This window comes from Siniperca chuatsi, linkage group LG12 (assembly GCF_020085105.1).
Source record: "Siniperca chuatsi isolate FFG_IHB_CAS linkage group LG12, ASM2008510v1, whole genome shotgun sequence".
In the NCBI taxonomy this organism is placed as follows: domain Eukaryota; kingdom Metazoa; phylum Chordata; class Actinopteri; order Centrarchiformes; family Sinipercidae; genus Siniperca; species Siniperca chuatsi.
In genome coordinates, this window is record NC_058053.1 from 14,250,988 (window position 1) to 14,274,861 (window position 23,874).

A 23,874-nucleotide genomic window follows, 5' to 3' on the forward strand; every position below is an offset into this window, starting at 1 on the left:
TTAGCCCAGTAAAAAATGATAATGAAAAGGCTCTGACGTTTTGTACTCAGGTCAGAATCTCAAAAAATCTCTAATGAAGTTTTGTGTAGTCATAGAACTGTGGGAACATGTTTTTGTATACTTAATATTTATTGTGGTAGGCACAACATGAAAATTTCTGTCAGGAAAAAAAAAGTGTTCCTGCTGTTTTAATGGTGTCTGAAAGAGATGAAGGTCATGAAAATCTCCCTGAACAAAGATGTGTACATATGTAGTGTGTACTGTTAAAACTCATCTTAGTGAAATACATAATCTTAAAAATCACTTTAATCATCCTGTAGACAGGTAATTATAGCACCAGTTTATCAAGTTATTAATTTTACTTTATTTTCTCGCTTTGAGATACACAACTTTATTTAACTTACATTTCTGACTCCATCTATTCTCCCTTGGAATTTTTAAGATGTTATTTTACCACTTATATAGCAAACAATGTGATGAAAATAATTCGACTAACTTTAAAAGTCCAAAGTCAAGAATGAACGAGCTCTTTAGAGGAGCTGTGTGTTTCTTCTCACTGCCAGTACTGGGACATTTTAGATCATTATCTGGATCAAATGCTTATCCTCTTTCTCATTCAACCACATGATGGTTTCCATTACATGTCCATCTGCTGGTACAGTAAGCAACGTCCTGTGCCAGACTGCCTCTGTGTCTAGAAGCAGCGTTTTGTTTATTTTGTTTGCTGCAAAGCTTGTGCTTATACTATAACTCCATGTCTGTGTCTGTACCCTGTGACTGCTCTTACTAATCACATTTCTGTAAAGTGTAATTAGTCTAGGGAGTCTAAAGCCTTAATCCCCGGTTTAAGTGTACTGTATCTTTGCTTAGTCGATGTTGCTTACCTTCTTACCTACTGGGATTACAATCAGCATTTACATAGATTGTTGTCAGTGTATTTTGTCTTGAGCTTTCGTTTTAAATAAATGACTATTGCTTAAGGTCTGCCTGAAGCAAATGAAGGAGAAATAGTTGTAATTTTGACTTTATGATATTTTATGCATCTGATAGAATTGCTAGACATTACTGGTTTAATTCTTAATGCACAGTGCTGTCTTGGAAGATATAATTTAAAATTACAGTTGTAAAGAAATCTTATGTGAAATATAACTCTTGCAAATCTATGTAAATCATAGATATTCTTGCATAATGTTACACAATGCATCCTGCCCATTTAGGTCTGTAATGGTTATTGTATCAATACAATAGCACAATATTAAATTGTCTAAACAGCCTGGGCATAGGCTTGCTAATAATAGGTTCACACATGTGCACAGCTTCGTTTCTTGCTGTATTTCTGCCAGCTATTTCTCCTCTCTAAAAGCACAGCTTGACACGTTCTTTACTAAGAAATGTGTAACATCTCTTGACCTATTTAAGAATGGCAAATATGCAACGACTCATTGACATAATGCTTTCCCTAGCCCCTTACATTAACCATCACAACTAAGTGCCTAGCCTTAACTCTAATCTAATTGTAACCTGTACCCTAAAACCAAGTCTTAACCTTCAAAAAGCAGTCTCTACCCATGGGGACCTCAATTTTTGTCCCCACAGTGACACAAGTCCCCATGGGTTAGTGTGCATTCAGATTAAAGTCCCCACTAGGATATAAGAGCATATCTCTCTCTCTCTCTCTCTCTCACACCCACACACGGCAGCTTTGAAATAAATAATTAGAGCAGAGATCCATTAGAAACAACTAAAGTCATATATTACAATGCACAATACTGAAACTTATTTGCCTTTTCCTTTAAACCAAATTCAAACAAGTTTAAAGCACTTTTGTTGTGTGGGCTGTAAAGATCACAATGGCTACTAGGAAGCAACTAGGCCAAATATGTTGATTCTTAAGGTGTGACCAAATTCATCATACACAGACAAACAAAATGTGCTGTTAATATGCAAATTTAGTACGTGAAAGTATTAGTATAAAACCTGGATGTAAATATCAAAACTGCTCCATAATTTTAATAACAACCCAAAACTAAACTATGACAAGGATGTCAACCACATCAGCACATTTAGATTGTACATATTTAATACTTTTTTGATTAAGAATGTTTTTAAAAAGCATTCTTTGCAGACAGTATAGAAACAACATCTACAACATCATATCTCAGCATTGCCCCGGTTGTAATTGTCTTGTATCCTATAATTCCCTGTCTTAATGTGAAAGTCCAAAAAGCACTGGGAGGAGTCCAAAGTGCACTGGGAGAACAACACTAGGAAAAATGCTGGAACGCTTGACACAAAGTGATGAAAACGATCTGACAAAGAGACAAGGGAAGCATACAGACTAAATACACTCAGGTGAGGGGGGATAGCGAGATACAGGTGAAAATGATCATGGTGGAGCAAACAATCAAAACTGGTGGGAAAAGCAAACAAAGACAGGAAGTAAAACTACATTTGAGGGAGAACTCTTACCAAAATAAAAGGAAATAACAGAACACAAACCCAAAACCATGACAGCATATGACTCAAGGGTTAATAGTGGCTTTCCCATCAAGATGTTATCATTCATATTGTACATGCATTGAGAATATGCCCCGTTGGTAGAAAGTACTGGTTTTATGATTTTGTTTGGTGATGCTCAGTTGTAGACTGTGTTTTCATAACCTTCTGTATTTTCACCAGATAAGACAACGAAAAGCAGCAAATCCTCGCATTTGGGAGGCAGGAACTATGCAGTGTTTGGCATGTTTGCTTGAAAAACGAACAGATTGATTAAAAATTGATTAACAGACTAATCCTTTCAGCTTAAATCTACACTCACAGATGTGTGATGCCATATACAGTAAATGTTAATACTACATTCTGTTATATGCTATACATTTGTATACTATATTATACTTTGCTATACTATTAGACTGCTATATTTGCTATACTATATGTAAAGTGTAATTAGCACAGTGTAGGGGCACCATTATCAGTTATCAGAGACATGTAAGGAAGCACTTGTTCATATTGATTATCAGATAGTGAGCTGCTGTAGAAAGAGAATCAGACAATGTGCAGTTAGAGGCCCGCAAAGACTCTATTGTTTTATCTTGATATGTGGTGTACAGACAAATTCTAAACCAAATTTCACTTATAAGGAACCTGCCACAACATCTGATGAAAGGTTCAACAATTTGAGGTGGTATTGGTGGTGAGGATGGATGGATATATATAAAAAAAAAATTATCAACCTAGGAGGAGGTTTTTGGGTTAGGCTGATCTTTTGAGACCAGGAAGAAGGAGACTTTGTGCGAGGGTAGAAGGAGAGGTATGTATGCACAGGACTGAGGGAGAATGGAGGGGATGAAAGGAGGGATGAGAGGATGAATGGATGCGAAGAGGGGTGGATGAAGGGGGAAGGTGCAAGGGGAAAGGGAAGTTAGACAAAACTTAGGAAAGAGAGGATGAGTTAGGTATAAGTAGGTTTGACAAGTGATAAGAAGTAGTTAGGACATGTTCCTGCTCCTGAACCAAAGTAAACTTGTGTAACACAGTAAAAGACAGACACATATACAGTGTATGTGCAGTTTTTGATACTATCTAGATGTTGAGTTAAATCTCTGAATGTTGTTTACAACAAGCACTTGCTCTTACACGGAGGAACATCTTAAGATGTAAAATACCCAAAATGGTTCAGAAGTGCTGATTAGACCTCCTTCGCCCCAAATTATCAGTTGGCATTTAAACTGTGATGTTTCTTTTTCTGGGTTTTGAAGAACCCCAGGCGATTACAGCCTCCATCCTAGTTCCTATTCACAGGACCCACTTAAACATGCTTTCCAGAAATAAACATTTTTATTTTAGTTTCTCAAACTGCCGATCTGTCCAGTAAAATGAACTAAGTTCTCTAAATTGTATTAGAATGGACTTATGTGTTTTAAGATTACCTTAATTGTGAAATTATGACTACATATGATTATTTATAATTATATATCCAATGCTTGTGTCGTATTTACTCTAGGAATACAGAAATTATACATTAACATTCCCGTGCCATTTTCACCAAAACTACAATATTGTTACAGAAAAGTTACCTTTATGTTGAGGATTCTGTACAGAACATATCAGAACAATTAGATTATTAAAACATGGCAAAGCATTGAAATGCACCTCAACTCTAGCCTCTTTCAATTGTAAATATACAAATATTTTCATGGTCCTTTCTCTGCTTCAAAGTTAGGTCCTTTCTTAAATTTGGGACCCTTTATGATATATAGCATTTACCTGCTTTTTAGTGCCTTGTATGCATCCAAATATGTTTCCAACTTTAATGATTATAATCTACCTACACACATACTGTAATAACTTTTTGTATTCAATGTTTTAAAGAGACTGGAGCAGATTCTTCTAACTTAAGAAATGCAATTCTGTACATATTCTGCTGAGTGCATTTTGTCTTTAATGGCCTTTGCTTTGTTCTACCATTGCTGTGCAGTCTTGCTAAAAACAAGTTTGTATTTTAATTAGATATTACATTTTTCTCTCCTCCTGCTCTTCAATGAATACCATCAGTTTTGAATCGACCTAATATAAAAACTGACTCTGAATATTGTTTGGAATTATGGTGCAGTTTGAAAATAAGCAGAGTGAAATATTGGCTTGTCAAATGACAACATTGGCAATTTTGTTCTACCCATATTTATGCACACAGTATTTTTGTGTTGTCTTGTTAAGCATACCGCTCTTTCTGACGGATTCATTCAAGAACTGATGTGAAAAAACATCATCATCACACAGAGTTGTGGGCAGTGTTCATCTCTATTCCATCTGTTTCATGGGTGCAAATAGTGAGACTGAAGAAATGCATTTTACTGGGAGGCATTGAGGAACAATTCCAGCCCATGACTGATTTCTAGCTACCTTATTAGAGGAATGAGTCTGAACTGGGGGCCTGTAGAAGTTTGACTTGATTTCCCCAGTGACCAGCAGAGCAGACCATTTTATTGCTGTGACAAAAGGGCCCTGGACAAGTTCTGCAGGAGCCATGATCTTCATATGGCAAAGCAGATTTAACATTGGTGCTGCTCCTGACATGAGCTAGCATCTTGACTCATGAGATTCCAATTGAAGAGTATACCAAGTGCACGGTGGCAGAGCGGCTACAGCTCCTGCCTCCCAATAAGGAGATCGTGGGTTCGTGGGTTCGATTCCCGGACCGGACCAACATCACACAATCTCTCTGGGTGGAGTCTGCATGTCCTCCCCGTGTTACCGTGGGTTCTCTCCGGGTTCTCCGGCTTCCTCCCACCGTCCAAAGACATGCATGTGTAGGTTAATTGATAACTCTAAATTGCCCGTATTGAATGAATGTGTGAGTGAATGGTTGTCTGTCCTTGTCTGTGTCTGTGTTCGCCCTGCGACGAGTTGGCCACTGTCCAGGGTGTGCCCTGCCTAAGGCCCGAAGTCACTGGGATAGGCTCCAGTCACCCGCGACCCCCTAACGGGACCAAGCGGTAGAAAATGGATGGATGGATGGATGGAGTATACCAAGTATCGTTTGTTCTACAAGAAGAGCAGAGCATCATTTATAGGTCCATTGTTGTGAGTTTCAAGATAACAGACGATATTTTTAGCATGGTTGACTCCTTTGTGGAATAGTGTGTTATTTTGTATGGTGTTTGACTAAATCTATTTGCTAGCAGCATATAAGATGATCCCTTTTATTTTGCTTAGCTGAAATTAGTGTTGTGACAGAGTTGTGCTAATAGACAGCACTCAGAGAAACCGGTAAACTCACTTTGTACTTCACACTTATTATTTTATACTTATACCCACTTGGTACTTAATTTATTTTCTGACCTGTATTATAGTGTATTACATTTTTTGCTAGTACTTCTATTCCTGTGTGCACTGACGTAAAGGTGAGCTGCTGTAACAAAAGAGTTTCCCCTCGGGGATCAATAAAGTATTTCTGATTCTGATTCTGATTCTGAAATACCAGAGTGCAATTAGATTTAATTGAATTAATGAATACATTTTTGATTAATGCCATAGAGAGAAAAATATTATAATAATACACAATGACACTAATACTAATTCTAACACCACTACTACTGTAAAAATAATAATATTTTCAGTAGTGATTCAATCAATGTTAATGATTTCCCACTCTGCATCTGCTGCTATTTTTGGTTCATAGAATTTGCTTATGGATGTTTCCAGTAGAGCTGGTACAGTTCAAGATACTCTGTAGTCTACCATAACAGAGCTGTGTTGTAATCCTTTAACATATGTGCTCTCAAACTCAAATGTCTGTCCCAGTCAGCTGAGAAACTTCATAGTCTTTAACAGTCTCCGAGCTCAGCCCAAATCTGATTTATTTTCCTCACGCTTCCACAATTCTGAATGCCTCAAAAACCCGACTTGTACATTCTGAGGTAACAAATTACTCTCTTGGGGGGAAAATGGGCCAATGCAAAAATCTATGCAGAAAGCAAAGCAACACGTTTCTCCATCTACAAACAAACGATCCAAAATGACCCTTGAAGGTATCAAGATGCTGTCTACTCGACCTGTCTTAGACCCTTAAGGCAATTTACTGTGACACATAGCCTTTCTTACAGAGGTGTTCTGATGCTGTCATACTTTATATAATATATAATATCTTTCTATCTAGCCCAGTATCCTAGGAATTGCGTTCTATTTATTCACATTTATCTGCTGAAGGGGGAAATCTGATTTTAAGACGTGTACATACGAGCAGGATTTTGTGATCACGACTATTTTGGAAGTCAATCGTGGTACAATATGAAACTTGAAACCTCCAGTGCACAAACACTGAGAATGGACTTTTCATCAAAGTAAGAGACATCTTGTGTAGAGAAGCAGTAATTTAATAATTAAATAACGTAATTTTAAGAACTTTTAACTAGGTAGTTTTTTGTGGGATAAAAACATGTCAGACACAAATAATTATTCAAAGAAGAGTATTGCTAAACATGTCTTATTGTATATGTACATATTATATGAAGAGATTAATTTTCTACACTATTTAATCAGAATTTTGACAGCAGCATATACATATGCAATTTGCAGTATATTTTCATCTGCTACACTTGTTTTCACAGAGACTTAGGAATGTGTGTACGTATTGATAATCACACAGAGACATTTCAGTGCATTAAAGACATTAAAGTAAATTTGTGAAAGGTACATGTGGATCTTGTTGTCTTGTATGTGTTCAGCACTGAATGTTTAGAAATGGTCTGTTTATTATTACAGTAGGCTTCTATTAGTTTATAGAGCTATAAAGGCAAAATTTCATCTGGTGCAGTATGTGATTTGTTAAGTCATGGAGTAAATTAGCTTTCTGTTTGCCTGCAGGAACTAGTCCCTCTGGAGCTGGGTCCACTCATTTAAACTCCCACTGAAGTCCCAATGCTGTGGACACTCACACTAGTGTCCAAATCAGCCAGTTAAACATGTTCACTCATTACATCGTCCCTGATCTCTAGAGCTCACCAGACACATCATTCCCATTCAATTATTTATATATTTATATTATTTTTATAATATGTAGTTATGATCACTTTATATTATGAGTCAAACATATTCTTCTAATTATGTCATAGATCATAGCTCAAAATGTCACACACCACCTTTCCCTATGGTATTGGTTTCTTCCAAAAGTTGCAGGATGAAATTGGTTCGCAACAGCAGGTACGCACGTACAGAGCACTCTGTTGCACATCAGTGCTGGAGGAGATGTAGGCTACAGCTTAACGGTGTGTTGCTGAAGGGGTTAGTAGAGCATCAATCCCTTTTTCAATCGTGTGAAAATGAAAAGCAAGAAATGCATGAAAATCCTACACTTGGCTATCATGTCCAGAATACTTAGGTTTGCATAATTTTATAGGAACACTAAACATCACATAGCCAAGACAGTTTCCACGTACACATACCAGTAGGATGTTTTATCTGTTTTGCTCCCACACAGTAACACTGCCACTCGGTCCCTCCTTTTAACCTAATAGTACTCTAACAGTGTGAGGAACTGAATTTCATGTCTCATTCATTCAAGAAATTCAACTAAAATATTCTGTATTGCCTTTCCCTACTGTCACAGCTTTGTGCTATTGCCAAAAGGCAAAAACAAAAAAAGCAAATTGCACAGAATTTGTTATATTTGTTAAGACAGACACTATTTGAGCTGTGCTTGTATAACCGTTGCAGTACACAGGAAACTTCAGTTCAAACTTCACATGTATATATGTAATTATTTGATTGTTATTCATAATATACAGTGGTGTGCAAAAGTGTTTGCCCCCTTCCTGATTTCTAATTTTTTTGCATGTTTGTCACACTTAAATGTTTCAGATCATCAAACAAATTTAAATATTAGGCAAAGATAACACAAGTAAACACAAAATGCAGTTTTTAAATGAAGGTTGTTATTATTAAGGGAAAACAAAATCCAAACCTACATGGCCCTATGAGAAAAAGTGATTGCCCCCTAAACCTAATAACTTGTTGGGCCACCCTTAGCAGAAACAACTGCAATCAAGCGTTTGCGATAACTTGCAATGAGTCTTTTACAGCTGTGGAGGAATTTTGGCCCACTCATCTTTGCAGAATTGTTGTAATTCAGCCACATTGGAGGGTTTTCAAGCATGAACTGCCTTTTTAAGGTCATGCCACAGCATCTCAATAGGATTCAGGTCAGGACTTTGGCTTTTCAGCCATTCAGAGGTGGACTTGCTGGTGTATTTTGGATCATTGTCCTGCTGCAGAACCCAAGTTCGATTCAGCTTGAGGTCACGAACAGATGGCCGGACATTCTCCTTCAGGAGTTTTTGGTAGACAGCAGAATTCATGGTTCCATTTATCACAGCAAGTCTTCCAGGTCCTGAAGCAGCAAAACAGCCCCAGACCATCACACTACCACCACCATATTTTAGTGTTGGTATGATGTTCTTTGTCTGAAATGCGGTGTTACTTTTATGCCCGATGTAATGGGACACTTTCCAAAAAGTTCAACTTTTGTCTCGTCCAAAGAGTATTTTCCCAAAAGTCTTGGGGATCATCAAGATGTTTTCTGGCAAAAATGAGACGAGCCTTAATGTTCTTTTTGCTCAGCAGTGGTTTTCGTCTTGGAACTCTGCCATGCAGGCCATTTTTGCCCAGTCTCTTTCTTATGGTGGAGTCATGAACACTGACCTTAACTGAGGCAAGTGAGGTTCTTTGGATGTTGTTGTGGGGTCTCTGAATGGCTGAAGAAGAATAAAATGAAGACTTTGGAGTGGCCTAGTGGAGATAAGTTGAGCAAACTGTTTGCGAATGTTTATTCAACATCTGTTGCATAATAGCCGAACCTTATATGGATTCAGATGTGAATTTGATACAGCATTCTAGTGAGGCTGACAGACTTTGGAGTGGCCTAGTCAAAGTCCTGACCTGAATCCTATTGAGATGCTGTGGCATGACCTTAAAAAGGCAGTTCATGCTCGACAACCCTCCAATGTGGCTGAATTACAACAATTCTGCAAAGATGAGTGGGCCAAAATTCCTCCACAGCTGTAAAAGACTCATTGCAAGTTATCGCAAACGCTTGATTGCAGTTGTTGCTGTTAAGGGTGGCCCAACCAGTTAATTAGTTTAGGGGGCAATCACTTTTTCACACAGGGCCATGTAGGTTTGGATTTTGTTTTTTCTTAATAATAACAACCTTCATTTAAAAACTGCATTTTGTGTTTACTTGTGTTATCTTTGACTAATATTTAAATTTGTTTGATGATCTGAAACATTTAAGTGTGACAAACATGCAAAAAAATAAGAAATCAGGAAGGGGGCAAACACTTTTGCACACCACTGTATATCTAACCACCTTATATAGAAAGCATTCTTTTGAAATACTGACCTGTTTTGGTCATTGACAGTTACAGTTATCACCTACAGGTATTTGAGCCTCTCCTCCAGCTAGATGCTGTGCATAAAGATAATATAATGTTTTACCTTTCTTTATTCCTCCAACATTTAGGCAAATGTGAGACTGGCAATCTGTGAAGACAAAAAGTATTAACAGCTAAAGCGTGAAAATCACAGGTGCTTCTACTGTATATATGCCAAAGCAGGTGCAAAACAATTGTAACGTGGTTGATCGGCAGTGAGATGTTACAAGCAAGTTACACAATGCAGGACTGACACAGGAGGTACAAGTCAAAATGTAGCAGGATCTCATGCATAATGCAGACGCACTAATATGAACAACAACTGCAAAATGGAACAAAGATAACTATGCAGCCAAGTAAATGTTCTAATTTAGCAGAACATGCTACACTAGTAGCATATTATAGTTCATTTGAGGTACAGCCATGAGTACATTAAAACAAAATAATCCAATCTGAGAAGTCCATCAGGCACAGGTAGTTCAAAGTGACAAAGATCTGTTGGGTTCTTTTTCTTGGCCTCAAGTCAAGAGAATTTGTGTCTTAAAAACATGCACTTGCATTGAAAGAGAGAGAGAGCTGGTGCCTTGCTATATCCATATTTAAAGATGTGTCATCTTGGGCCAAAATGGCAAGTAGATAATACAAAGCTGCAGATTAGAACATAGAGTAGAGCCTGTCAGAGAGAGAATAAGAGTTTTCTGATGGTAGTAAAAAGTAGATTCATTTTCTTTGTGTGGCAGTGTGCTGTGTGTTTCAGTCTTTATAATGGCGTTAGTGTCAACATTATTAAGCCAAGCCTCAATATGCTGTGCCGTGAGCTATAACCAGTTAGTCAAAGACGTCTTTGAATCTGAATCCCTTCCACTTGATCCTGGGCAGTTATCACAGAAAATATGAAGAGATGCCTGTGATCTCAGTGCTATTCCCCTCTCTCAGGGGCCAGAGTAACGGGACAGCCTGTGAAGGTGACACTGTACCGGCACCTTGCACAAAGCAATGCACAGCCTGCCTGGAATTGATATTCCTCAAAATCCCCAGCCAATTACTGAAGTGGAGCCTTGGTGGTGACTGCAGAAAATGTATGAGGCATAGCTCAGGAGGATGACAAGTACTTCAGTCCTGCAACATACAGTATGATGTGCTTTATGCGCAACGTCAATTCTGACTTGTGTTTTGTTGTACAAGTGGACGGGTGTCCTGAATCTATATATCCTAAAGCACTGGTGCTGTCACTGCAATATTTTCTCGAAAAGAGCCTTTAGTTGAAACTTGAATTAAATATAAACATTTTAGCCAAAAGGAATCGAGCACACCCAACCATTCGATCATTCCCCAAAGCATTCTTCGAGTACTTTTTCACTTGTTATTCTGGCGTGCCTGTGGCGAGCTCTAGGGAAGTTAGTATTGTACTTCTTTTTCTTTTGTTTCAGGAAAAACTTATTCACCTTATCAACCTAGTAATGGTAGATTATGTTTTGTTTTGTTTTTTACAATGTAATGACGCCCTCAGATTTTCTTTAACAGGACAACTTGCTATTCTGGGGGTATTCTCCCTCAGAGGAAAGAAAAGGTCAGCTGCTCTGCAACTTGGTAGGAAACATCTGTTCAGTGATATGAAAGGAGGGAGAACACAGACAAAGTCCTCTATAAGTTTTGTCTGTCTAAAAGAGGAAAGAGCTCTCCAGTTAAACACCCTTAATGAGAAAACATGATTTGTTGGGGGGATATAGAATTATAGTGTCAGACAAAAATCATATGTCCTCTCTTCTGTTTGCTAAAGCTCCTGTGTGAAAGAAAAAAGAAACAGGTACCATTTGATGGAAACTAGCTTATTTGCTTCTTGGTGGTGTAATCATCAGTCAGCCAATAACTGTATCAATTATTTATGAAAGAAACACAATTAAAGAAAGAAACACAAAAGCACTGAGCAAGATTTTACATGAGATGATGGTGGCATCTGACAGAGGAAGATAAATACACATCTGTCCATTTGCAGTAATATCAGCACAAGATTACAGACCTTGTCTTGAAGGCTGTTGAAAGCTGAATTGGGGTAATATTTGCCAGGATTGGATGGAAGAATCTGAGACAGAGGGAAAGTGTGGCTTTAGGGAGCTCTAGCCAAATAAAAATATCTTGGGTAAAAAAAAAAAAATATTTTTTTTTTTAGTCAAATCTCTCTTTGCAGCTATTGTGGTGCATGATTGCCTGACCAGCCTGGGGTGTTGTGTAAAAAGCCATTTCTAAAGGCCAGTCATTTACCGTAGGCAGCAGAAAGATAGCTTTGACAGATCAAATAATTATTTATTAACATATTCAGAACACTGGAATGTAAAAAAAAAAACTTGCATAAGTCTAAGGCTACTGGGGAAAATTATGTTCAAAGCTATTTGACAGGAAAAACAAAAATGTAAGTCAAAAATTGTCATGGAAACATTACATTTTCTTCTCAGGTATCTTCTACACAATAAGCTTAGAAGAATGTACTACATGGATTCCTTCGAAAATGAGGTTCTTCCATGAGGGCCAATGTCTTATTTCCTTATTCTGTGTGTGTGTATATGTGTGTGTGTGTGTGTGTGTGTGTGTGTGTAACATACAGAAGATATAATATGTAAATATGGTTTTGAGACGTTGACACCTTTGACATAGCTAGGCTAGCTGTTTCCCTCTGTTTTTAGTCTTTGTTCTAAACTATGCTAAACATGACTTGATATGCATTGAGCACACAGAGGTAAAATCTCATGTAAATTACATTAAGAAAGTAAAAAAAAGAAACTACTAGTTCTGTAAACATAAGAGTCACTTGGAATTTCTATTTGTTTAGAAATGTTATACCAGGGCAGAAGAAGAAATATTCCTGTGAGATGCTTTAATTGAAAGAGAGATTCATAGCAATAATATTCTTTCAGGGGATCCAGTATTCCTTATGCCCCTGTGCCAGGCATATTATATTAATCTGAACGGGTCCCTGTGTAATCTTAAATTATGGGTGTAAAAGACACAGGGTGACTTTTTTCTCCATTCCATTGTTTATGTTTTGATCAGCATCACACACTAAATCACCAGCTGTCCCTTTGGTCGCAACTACAGAGGTCAGCAGTTCAATTTATTTGAACTCAAGCAAGCCCCGGGAGTGGACCACTTTCGGTTGCACACAAAGTCCACAATAGAATACAAATGACCTTTCTTTGCACAGTGTTATATATGTGCATATGGTGTCAAAGCCCAACTGAGCATCCATTAATACCAAACGGAAATATTAATGAATTTATTTTTTTAAATATTCTCGTGTGAAGCGGTTCCTTTCTGTTCGACCTGCTTTTGCTTTGTGTGTTTTTGAGAAGAAGGAGAAGCTGCGGTGAAAAGCTTGATTGAAAATTGATTTTCAGTAAATGTGAAATGTCGTATGGTGTACAGTTACCATGTAGATGCTTATGTACATGGAGGTTGATCTCAGTGTATCATGCTAACAGTCTATTTCTGTGACAAGAAATTAGATCTACAGGAGATAAAGGACACTTAAATCACAGCACTCTGTATCAACCAAATTACTTTGAAATCCCGGGCCAGCATTGTTTAATATATTTACATTTTGCATAGATCCTGGGTTCTCTATTTAATAGAAACTGCACTGATTAAGCTGTGTGTATATATATATATATATATATATATATATATATATATATATATATATATATACACATATACATTGAATAAGTAGAGTAGTAATAATATCCACGGAATAGTAGTTGTTGAGCTGAATCTCAGGAGTAGGTCTAAAAGAACTACACTTCCCAAAGTGCACCAGCAGCAGCAAACTGGCTGCTTATGACCAGATCAGTCATTGTCACTGATTGAAAGCACCTGTAAAAACATGGAGGTTATCATTCATTTAAACAAAGAAACTTCAGAGAGAAGACACTCCAAGTTCACTCTAAGGTTCAATCCCAAGACGCCAATGGTCGGTGAAATGTTTTACTTAATTATATGATGTTTGAAATGCTGTTTAATTGGACAAGTATGTTTAACTGCTGTGTAGATTGGCTAAGAAACACACTGCAGCATTGACTTCATTGATTTTGTGTTTAAATGAGTTTGTGCTAAATTTTATTTTGAGTTTGAAAAAATGTAAATGCATAAGATAAAAGGATAGTACAAGTTAAAAATGTTAAAATTATGTTAAAACTTTACTAAAACATTTGAAAATGTTTAGTCAAAATGGTAACTTTTGTTTCTCTGTCTTTAAAGGTTTACAACCTAATTTACTGATCAACTGACAAAGCCAAAAAGAAAATTAAAAGTGATTAAGTTGAAAATTTGAGTTGTCCGGGTGTATTTTGGGAAATTGAACAAGAGGAGGACTTGATAGTAGTATAGAATACTTTCTAGCAGGTCTAAACAAGGGGCCTCTTTGAGGATGTGTTTGCCCAGCTCGCCCATAATGAGCACAGCTCAAGGGATAATGCTGTAGAAAGAAAACTGCATTCACCTGCTACAGCTTCCTCATTAGCATGGCCCTGCCTGCCCATGATGGAGTCATATTGTGTGGTGCAAGTCATGACAAGATCTCCTTAAGGTCACCATGAACCTATCTTTCAGACAATGGAGGTCCAGGAAAGGAAAAACAGTGAGTAAATTAAAGCTTTGTTACCTGAACTGCTTTGCCCTTAGTCGGAGTGACAGTTAAAAATAATAAAATAAAAAAGTTCACTAATAAAACACCTGAAATGAAACACTACAAATATACTTGACGTTATAAGCAACCCAGAAATGCTTGGCTACAAAATGTGGCAATGAATTCAACTTAATTACAGTGCATTTATTTATCTATAATGTATGACTGCAGCATGGCGCAGTGCTATATTTTTTGATATGTTATCTTAGCATGTCATTGCACATTCCCTCACTTTGTTTGAAGTAAAACTTCAACTCGTTGTTTCATGCCATCTTTTCTTGTGAGCGTCCTCTTACTAATGATGTCTGACAGGGACAGGTTGAAAGATAAAGGTTAATCACTCTGTGTCCAAGTGCTGAAAGACCGAAATCTGCAGTCCTTTGTATTCCAAAAGCTCCTCGTTTCCCTCTGTGATTGCTTTGTAGAAGGGCAATGTTTCAGGATGAAGTATAGATAAAGGATATTTTTGTTGTGTTTGTAATGGCCTCAGCATTTAAGGATTTTGCTCTTAAGGATGTTGAATAATTTCCCATGCTCATTCAGTAATTTTCCTTATTAGGGTTGCAACTACTGACTTATTATGGATTGGATGCTGTCCTTCGTTCGATTCATCAAGTAATCGTGAAGCTATAAAATGTCACAAATACTGACAGTTGTCCGTTCCAAGTTAACAAATCTGAAAGTAAGTTATAAACTTGCTTGTTTTGTGAGACCAGCTGTCACAAAAACAATGGTGTTCCATTTAAAATGATACAAAACATAAAAAACCAAATAAAGCCTCCCATTTGAGAACTTTTATCCTGTAAATTTAGTTTTCTTGATCAATAAACAATGAATCAATCATGAAAATTGCCATTGATTTATTATCACTTGATTGACTATTCAATTAATAATCAACTAATTGTTTCAGCATAACTAAAAATAATTCTGCCAAACACAAAAATGGTTTAAGATCAACTACACAGAGTAATAGTGTTGCACAACATTTCACAAAGTTTAGATTTACTTTGTGCACTGACTTGCAAAGAACTGAGATTGAAAAAGTATAGCAACCATTTGGTGCTATTAATGTTGAAAAGGTGCTGAAAAGCATTCTGTGGGCAACAATGTTTTTTCATACTTTGTCAAAATGAAGGTAGCAAATGATATAGAACTATAAAATAGGCCGAAACAGTACATCTCTCTAGACTAAGTTTGTTACATGCTGAGACAATCTCAGGTATATCAGTGAGAAGTTAAAACTAAATTATTGGTCCTTTAACAGAATATTCCTGTTGTTGGGGGACATTCATTGTGTCAGTGCAGTCCATCATATACATTGCACAGAGCTCCAAACATTTATGAAATGTGTTTCTACTGCTCGCATTATGTGCTGTGTGATACAACCATAAATCCCTTTGTTTGATTTATTACTATCATATTAAGTCTGTCAGAACCTTAGTTTTATTTGAACTGGAAACAATAAGCACATACTGAAGTTTAGGTGGAAATCACGAATCACATTGTTCAGTTCAAAGGTTTGTTGTCACTGAATATGTAGTTTGTTCACTTTTATTCCTAAACTAAGCGATTGCATCATCGTTCAAAGGTACTTTGGTACATACAACAGTAAGTGAACGCATTCAGTAGTACGTTCAGTCTGTTGCTAGTCCAAGCCATCACATTCAGTTCAGTACAAAACTAGCCTATATAAGCACTGCACATATGGTTAATAGCTCAGCAGCCTATTAAAGTGGCTTTCGTGGTCTTTTAAAGGGGACCTATTATGCTCATTTCCAGCTCTATATTTTTATTCTGGGATTCCTCTAGAGTAGCTTTGCATGATTAACAGTTCAAAAATATCCTTATTTATCTTATAGTGACCCTCAGTTCATCCTTTGTCTGAAACAAGTCGTTTTAGCTCCTATCTCTTTAAGACCTCCCTCCCTAAAAACCCACTTTCATTTGATTGGCCAGCTTCCTGGAAGCCTGCCGAGGGGCAGCGAGCATCTGTAACCAGTTTTCTTTATACACTCAGTGTTGTGAGCCCGCACCACTGCATCATTGTCTTGCCAGTGTGCTGGACGGCATATGACAGCTACAGTTACTTAACTTAGAAAATAGCAATATGGGGCACTGAATTGGATGAATTTACTGTTTATCCACCACAAATGAGACAAGAATTAGGTTGGAAAAACGATAGACGCTGGCTGAGCGGAGTGTTTCTGAGGGCCAGGCCTCACAACTTTTATAACTTTATTCACTGATTTTGGTGAAACTGGATCATATTTAATAGAGAAAATATTTTCTGGTTTCCCCTAGTTACTTTAGCAACAAGTAAAGCCATCTTTCCATTACAAAACTAACTAGAATTCCTTTACAACCAAAAAAGCACTTTCTGCGAGACATACTCAACAACCTCCAAAAGTAGAGTGAGTGAGAGAGTAGTCCTGAGCAGAGTAGCATTGCATAGCCATACCCATCTCCAAACTTCACTTTAGCGTCATGAACAGAGCAGTCGAACAACGACAGACTGAGCTAGCGGATGGATGGGCACGTCCTTGTACTTTGTGGGCGAGCTGTGCCTGGAGGAGATCATGAGCGCAGATGAGCTTTCTTTTTTATTTATTTTTTTATTCTTGAGTGATAAAATAGTCTGAAGCCTGAGCTTTTTGCTCATAGGGATTACTTTTACAAGATACAAGATACAAGCTTACATTTACCGCATTATTTGAAACATTGTAACATTATATTTATGACAGAAAATAAGGAAAAGCATAATAGGTCCCCTTTAATATGCTTGTAACGAGGAAGTAACATAATGTGAATCACAGCTGAGCTGACAACCGTGCACTCAGTCACCAGTAATGGGAGCTACGGATTCAGTCAGTGATAATGGTGATTCGGTATAGTCGGTTGACTTTGGACATTCGTTGATAAAGATTTGTTTGTTAATGTACTGAATACCTCTATATTGAAGTTTAGAAATAAGCCTCCATCTTTTTCTTGTATCTTAGTATAAAGAATCCACATTAAAGCACCAGTTCAGCAGCGCTCAGAGTGCCTTTGATTTTTGGTTGTACTTTATTTTTGGAAGCTAGAGGTGAACAAAGTGTCACAGCTCAATTTGCCACTGGCCTGTATCTCGAAGCTGCATTGTAGAAAGTGTAATATCACTGTGCCTCCTGCCAGCATCAGGCCTCCCATCCATACTGTGCAGTTGAGATGAACCACCCAAGGCTGTGCCACCACTGGCTTTGTAAAAACTTTGTTAAACTCTATCAGGGCTTTTAACCTGGCTAAGGTGGCTGGACTTCACCTGGCCCCAGATTTGTTATATTTTTTTTACTGTAAACATTTATTTATTTTGTGCAGGGTTTTTCCTTATCTTCCTAATCAAGTGTTGGATGTACAGTAAAATCCTCTGGGACAAACTTGTGATTTGGGGATATATAAATAAAATTTACTTAACGTGACTTGCTGCAACACCTGGTTATTTGAAAAAGAGAACTAAGGTAAATACAGCTGAACTGCACAGTGATACAGTAGAACAGTAAAGTGTGTTTGTGTGTTTCTGATTTTTAAGGCTCTAAGGGCATATTCTTGCCTGCAGGTTTGTTTTTAGTCTGCTTTTGTCTTAATTGCGGTTTGGCCTTGAAGAAACATGTGAATAAACATTCACCCAAAACATCAGCTGCTGTTTTGTATATGCCTATTATATTCTGGTATTCCAACTTTTTTTTTGTTTGCAGTCTGTACACAATTTGGAATAAAACATTATGATTACGTGAGATAAAAGGGAGACATAGTGAAAGCGTCAATTTAGAACTGAGGGAACTGACTGACTTAAAGCAAATGCGCCAGTCTAATTTTGATGTTGAAAAGTGCCAGAAAAGGTTGTTATAAGTCTCCATTTCACACATTGCAGCATGTACAGAGGAGGCTAAATCTATATTTCCTGTTATTCACACTACATATGGAAATCTACTCACATGATAACACTGTACCAACTGAGTATGCGTTTAGATTTTGTGTATGTATTTTTAGGGAAGATTTTCCGCAGCCCCTTTCACATCCTCTACTCTGCAATCTGTCTCAACACTGAATTACAGTAAAACTGCCAAGACATAATTACAGACTGTAACTATGATGAATCTACTTCTGTAATTACTCTGCAGTTCTATTTCACTCATCACTGACTGTCAGCACCAATTATTATCTGCATAATGAGACACTTTTTTGGACAATGTAGAGCTGCTCTTTAGAGGAATCATGAATGCTTTGATGTATAAGTATAACTTACTCTGAACTTTTTTTGTCAACTCTTCTGTCTTAAATAACAGAAGAAATGTAAATAAATTCTGAAAGGTTGGAGATTTATTGTAGGTCAAATTTTAAAATGCATTTCTTTGCAGTCTTACGCCTAGGATAGTAATATAATTTGAAAGTAATCTGTCTGACTAAAACGAATTGCTGCTAGATTCATTGTCAAGACATTGTCTTTGACAGCTCCATCTGCCTTTTAGTGATTGTTTTGGCATGTTTAATAAACCTTCTAACACAGTACACCTCCCCATTTGCAGAGAATAGATTCAATAAAAATAGAACAAAATTAATCTAACAACGTGTTTGTAATTTTGGCAGACTTCATTAGAACAAGATATTAATCTTACTGTCAGTTTCTGCTTGTCCTCTCAAATGACATGTGTGCAGCGATGTCTACATCTGTCTATCTATCGTTCTATCGTTTTTACTGTTATATAACCCTCTGTTACCTGTTGTAAATGTTGCAGTCACTCAGTCTTCATTCAGGCCTTATGAGGGTTGGGGGACCACAATAGCATCCGGGTGACCTCGCGGCTGAAAGGAATTATCTAACATTTTGGAAAATACGCTTATTCGCTTTCTTGCCAAGAGTTAGATTAAAAGTAATAAGATTGATACCAGTCTCATATCAAAATATGAAGCTGGAGACAGCATAGCATAGCTTAGCATAAACACTGGAAACAGGAGGAAACAGCTGGTCTGGTTCTCTCCAGGGGTAACAAAATCCACCTCCCAGCACCAGTAAAGCTCACTAGTTAACACATTGTGTTACAGTTACAATATGTCTTGGCCCGGTGCAGTACTGTTAGGTTGCCAGGCAACCAGCGAAGACTCCGGGAAGTCACTGCGCCTGGCCAAGAAATAGTCTGTCTCATGGCCCCCCATAAAACAGACGTTTTCACACATCTAACTCATTCACACTCTGACAACACTAACTGACAATATATGTCTTTGACAAACATAACGAATGCTCTTTTAGCTCAATGCAGCACAAAGGACCTGATACATATAATAATACATATAGCAGCATGCATTACTGTCTGCAAAAGTGTCTTTTTGATACTACCACTAGGAGTTGCCAATTTCCAAAATGTTTAAATCCTAAATTTTTATTGTAAAAATAAGATCATCTACATGTTTAATAGAAACCAAAGTTGTTTGTTGGAAGGAGATATTCGCTATACTTTGTTTCGCTTGTTAGAAAAATGTAAGCGTATGTTGTTTTAAGCATTTAAACAAACAACCAATAGTGTTGTTTTTCCAGTAAAGACAATCTTCTCTAGACATGATAACTACCTGCTACTTCATGTTAATGCGGCAGGGACTTTAACATGCTGTGAGTGAGCTCCAGACAGAAAGCCAGTAGAGCAGATTGAAAATGAAACTAGTTGTCGAGAAAAACAGAGGTAAATAAGAGAGTAAAGTGAGAGAGGAGCAAGCACACTAATGAAATTCGATGTAAGAAATCAGACTAGACTCAAACATTTTATGAAATTAATTGCTGTATATATAGTAGCAAAGTTTGCAGATCGTGTATAAAACATTTTTTAACAGACAATGCATACACAATCATGTAAATATATTCTTGTTATAAAACAAAACTTCCATTCCATGCAGGGCTGAAAAATGTCTATTCTCACTTATATTCCATACTACATAAAATTGGTATAAAAAAAACCTGCTTTTTTCTCTGTTCTCTGAGGATCATTAGTTGTTCCTTCTTTGATCATGACAGGATACAACACATCCAACTGCTAGTTTGACACAATCTTTTTCCTCTCAGAGTAATACTGGGAGTTAGGAGGCAGATTCACAAGATATTATTCATTGTGAAATTAAGATATTTGTGTTTTCCTAATATTTTTGTAGAGTTGTACTGATTTAATGCTTATGTTTGGACTTTTTTAGATAATATATGTGATGTAAGTTTGTTTTCATGTCTAATATCCTGATATTAGATTCATTAGTGACTTTCAATTCTCTAAGTAAAGATTCTGAGTAATTGTCCTAAGTCTGTCCTAAATTAATCTTTGCAGAGTCACCAAATTTGAAGCCATATTTCAAAGTTTGGAAAACGTACACACAGCAGCTTTTTATAATTATCAGTTGAATATACCTTAATTAATGCACCATATGCCAGGTCTCAGAGGCACAGTGTCTCTGGAGGATCTTAAATTCTCTGTGCTCAGTAGAAGTACATTTTAGCTGTTCCTGTGGGTAAGCTCAGATGTGCAGCCAAACTGCCAAATGAAAACAAATGGCAACGTGTATTTTCAAGTACAAAGGATGTTTCAATTCCGCTGGACAAACAACACAAAGGCATGCAGAGAAGCAAAAGGTGTCCATGCAGGCTGTTGAAAAGGAGTAGAAAGAATGTTATTGTGAATAATTTCATATACTGTAGAAACATGCTTACCTCTCACATGGTTACGATTCTGGGTCTAGATTCTCTGCAACAAACCAGCAGCATTGTCTTTCATTACTGACATAAAACCACATTTTTCAAAACCTGAAGCACTGGCATTTGATGAATGGCAGGCTGTTGTTGTGCTCTGCATGTAATTCCTCTTGGCAGTAGTTCTTTAGCCTCTCCCTTTTGAAAAGTATGAGACTTTCTTTGCCCTGCTGTGATGGATATGGATTTTCTCTGTAGAGTCAGATACCCATCACACCCATATTTTTGAACCTTTCACATAGAAATCTGAAAGATTTGTTTATATGGAGTAAGTTGTGCACATTAAAGGAATAGTTGACATTTGGGGAAATAGATGAGTTTGTTACCACTCAAATGTCCATCTGTTAAATATGAAGCTACAGCCAGGAGGAAGTTAATTTTGCAGGGGAAACAGCTAACCTGGCTCTGTCCATAGGTTAAAAAATCAAACAAGACATAACATGAACTTGTTGGTAAGCAGAATTTTTTTAAATGTTTGGACAGAGCCAGGCTAGCTGTTTCCCCCCTGTTTCCAGTATTTATGCTAAGCTAAGCTCACCTTCAGATATGACAGTGGTATCAATCTTCTCATCCAACTCTCAGTAAGAAAGTGAATTAGCGCATTTCTAAAAATGTCTCATCATCGTCATTTTTGCCCCCAAGTGGCCAAAAAAGTCTTTATGTCAATCACAGTTTTTTGAAACCACACACTAACTACCTTTTGCCTTTTGATGTGGCCTTGGGTTAAAACATGCAGTCATCATAAAGGGCATCCAGATGTCATATCCTCAGAGGCCTATCACACGATTTAATGTTAATAGCATCTGGAAACAGCTGTTGGCTCAGCACATGGGCATTTTTATTTTTGCTGCGTGTTTCCATGTCCTTGGTGCCTTTTACCACAGCCAGAAACGTGGTATTATGGTAATTTACTTTCTCTATTTGCACACCACTTAGCAGACTGAGGCTCCCAGCCAAAATGGCTTAGTGGAAGCATATATTATTACTGTGTATGCACTTTTGACTTAAGCATAATAACTACAATCCCTAACAGCCAAAAGTGCCAAATAGGAGCAGCAGAAGGTTTTATATATATATATATATATATATATATATATATATATATATATATATATATATATATATATATATATATATATATATATATATATATATATATAGACTAGGCTGAAAATACAAATAAAGCACACAAGAATCACTGGGATCTATTCATGGGTTCTGTCACTTTGAATTAGCGTCGAAGGCTTTGTGCACAATTGTGCCTTGATTTTTCAGGTGAAAGAAAATAGAATAGAACACATGGATTTGGTGCAACATTTACCATGTCTTCCTCCACTTTTCTTTTCATTCATCATCTTAGGCTACTGTGCCTATTGAACTGAATACATCGCCTTGAACAACACTTCAGATGGTGCAAACGTTTTCTCTGATGATGTGGACATGAATCACTTTGTCCCTGCATCACAGAGAACGAAGATAGTATTGATTTTACTTTAAATTGTGTAGCCTGCCGTGTTTCTTTTTATGATGGAGGAGACATACTGCACTTCATTGACACCTAGAACAATATTATATGATTATATGTCTTTTGTCAGAATGTTCTTGTGAATTAGTTTGAATGTTGGATGTCCATTATATTCTTGTCTCTTCAGGGGAGCTGCCTGGATACATGGCCAATTGCTTGAAGTACATATATTTCTGGGGCAGGGCTGGAATTAGCATCTCTGTCTCAGTAGCTACAGCCATCTGCTTGTAAAGAAGAGCATTATTATTAAGGTTTCTGAGTGCATGTGGAAAATACTGCCTGGCAAATTTAATTGCATTTATAAAAGGACTATTTTGTTTTGTGGCTAATAGTTTGTTTTTGACAAAATTTTCATTGCAATGCAATAAGAAGAGTTCCTCCTCTGCATTCAATTACTGATTCATACTGGATCCATGTACTTTCTAAATTATCTGGGTTTTATAATAGTCTCTTTCACCTCACATGGCACTGACACGCTGTTTCAGAGCAGGCTAAACTTTGGACACAACTTGGACAGAGTTTCTCTAGAGACACTTGTCTTCTGTTATCTTTCTATATCCTATACCTGTAATCGGAGCCCTGGAGCTGTGTGTTTTCCATCATCCTTACCCATGTCCTGCTCTCAGTCCTGCTGAGTCTCTCAAATGGCTTTATTGGCTCGCTGTTACGTGCTTGCACAAACACATAGCCAAGTTTCATGATGCAACAGTTCAAAGATACATAATATACATGTATAACATTCACTATGTTATGTGAAAAATATGCATTCAGTGCCGACAAAATCCTGATTCAGAGATCGAATTTTGAGCTTAGTAACAAGGAAAGCTGGGTACTTTTTTCATTCTTCATTTGATGATCAAGGGGGCCAAAAGGTCTGAGTCTGTGACAGTGACTCACAGTGGCCAGCTGTAATTGTGTTTGCCTGACAGCTTTAATTTGTATCATAAATTATCCACAGCACTGTACTGATGAAGGGTCTGGA

General features: G+C 37.2%; 1 protein-coding gene across 6 annotated transcripts in view; it reads left to right on the forward strand.

The window, feature by feature from the left end:
• Window positions 1-23,874, forward strand: part of b3galt1b (UDP-Gal:betaGlcNAc beta 1,3-galactosyltransferase, polypeptide 1b) — a 53,711-nt gene that overhangs the window by 944 nt on the left and 28,893 nt on the right. For 2 of the 6 annotated variants that reach the window (XM_044216913.1, XM_044216912.1), the window contains exons 1-2: window positions 13,690-13,893; window positions 14,325-14,559. The exons of 2 other annotated variants lie outside the window; for them this stretch is intronic. The gene's annotated coding sequence lies outside the window, so the exon portion shown is untranslated. Of the gene's footprint in view, window positions 1-13,689; window positions 13,894-14,324; window positions 14,560-23,874 lie in introns of those variants that run through there. 2 more of the 6 variants (XM_044216917.1, XM_044216916.1) reach the window with 2 other exon arrangements.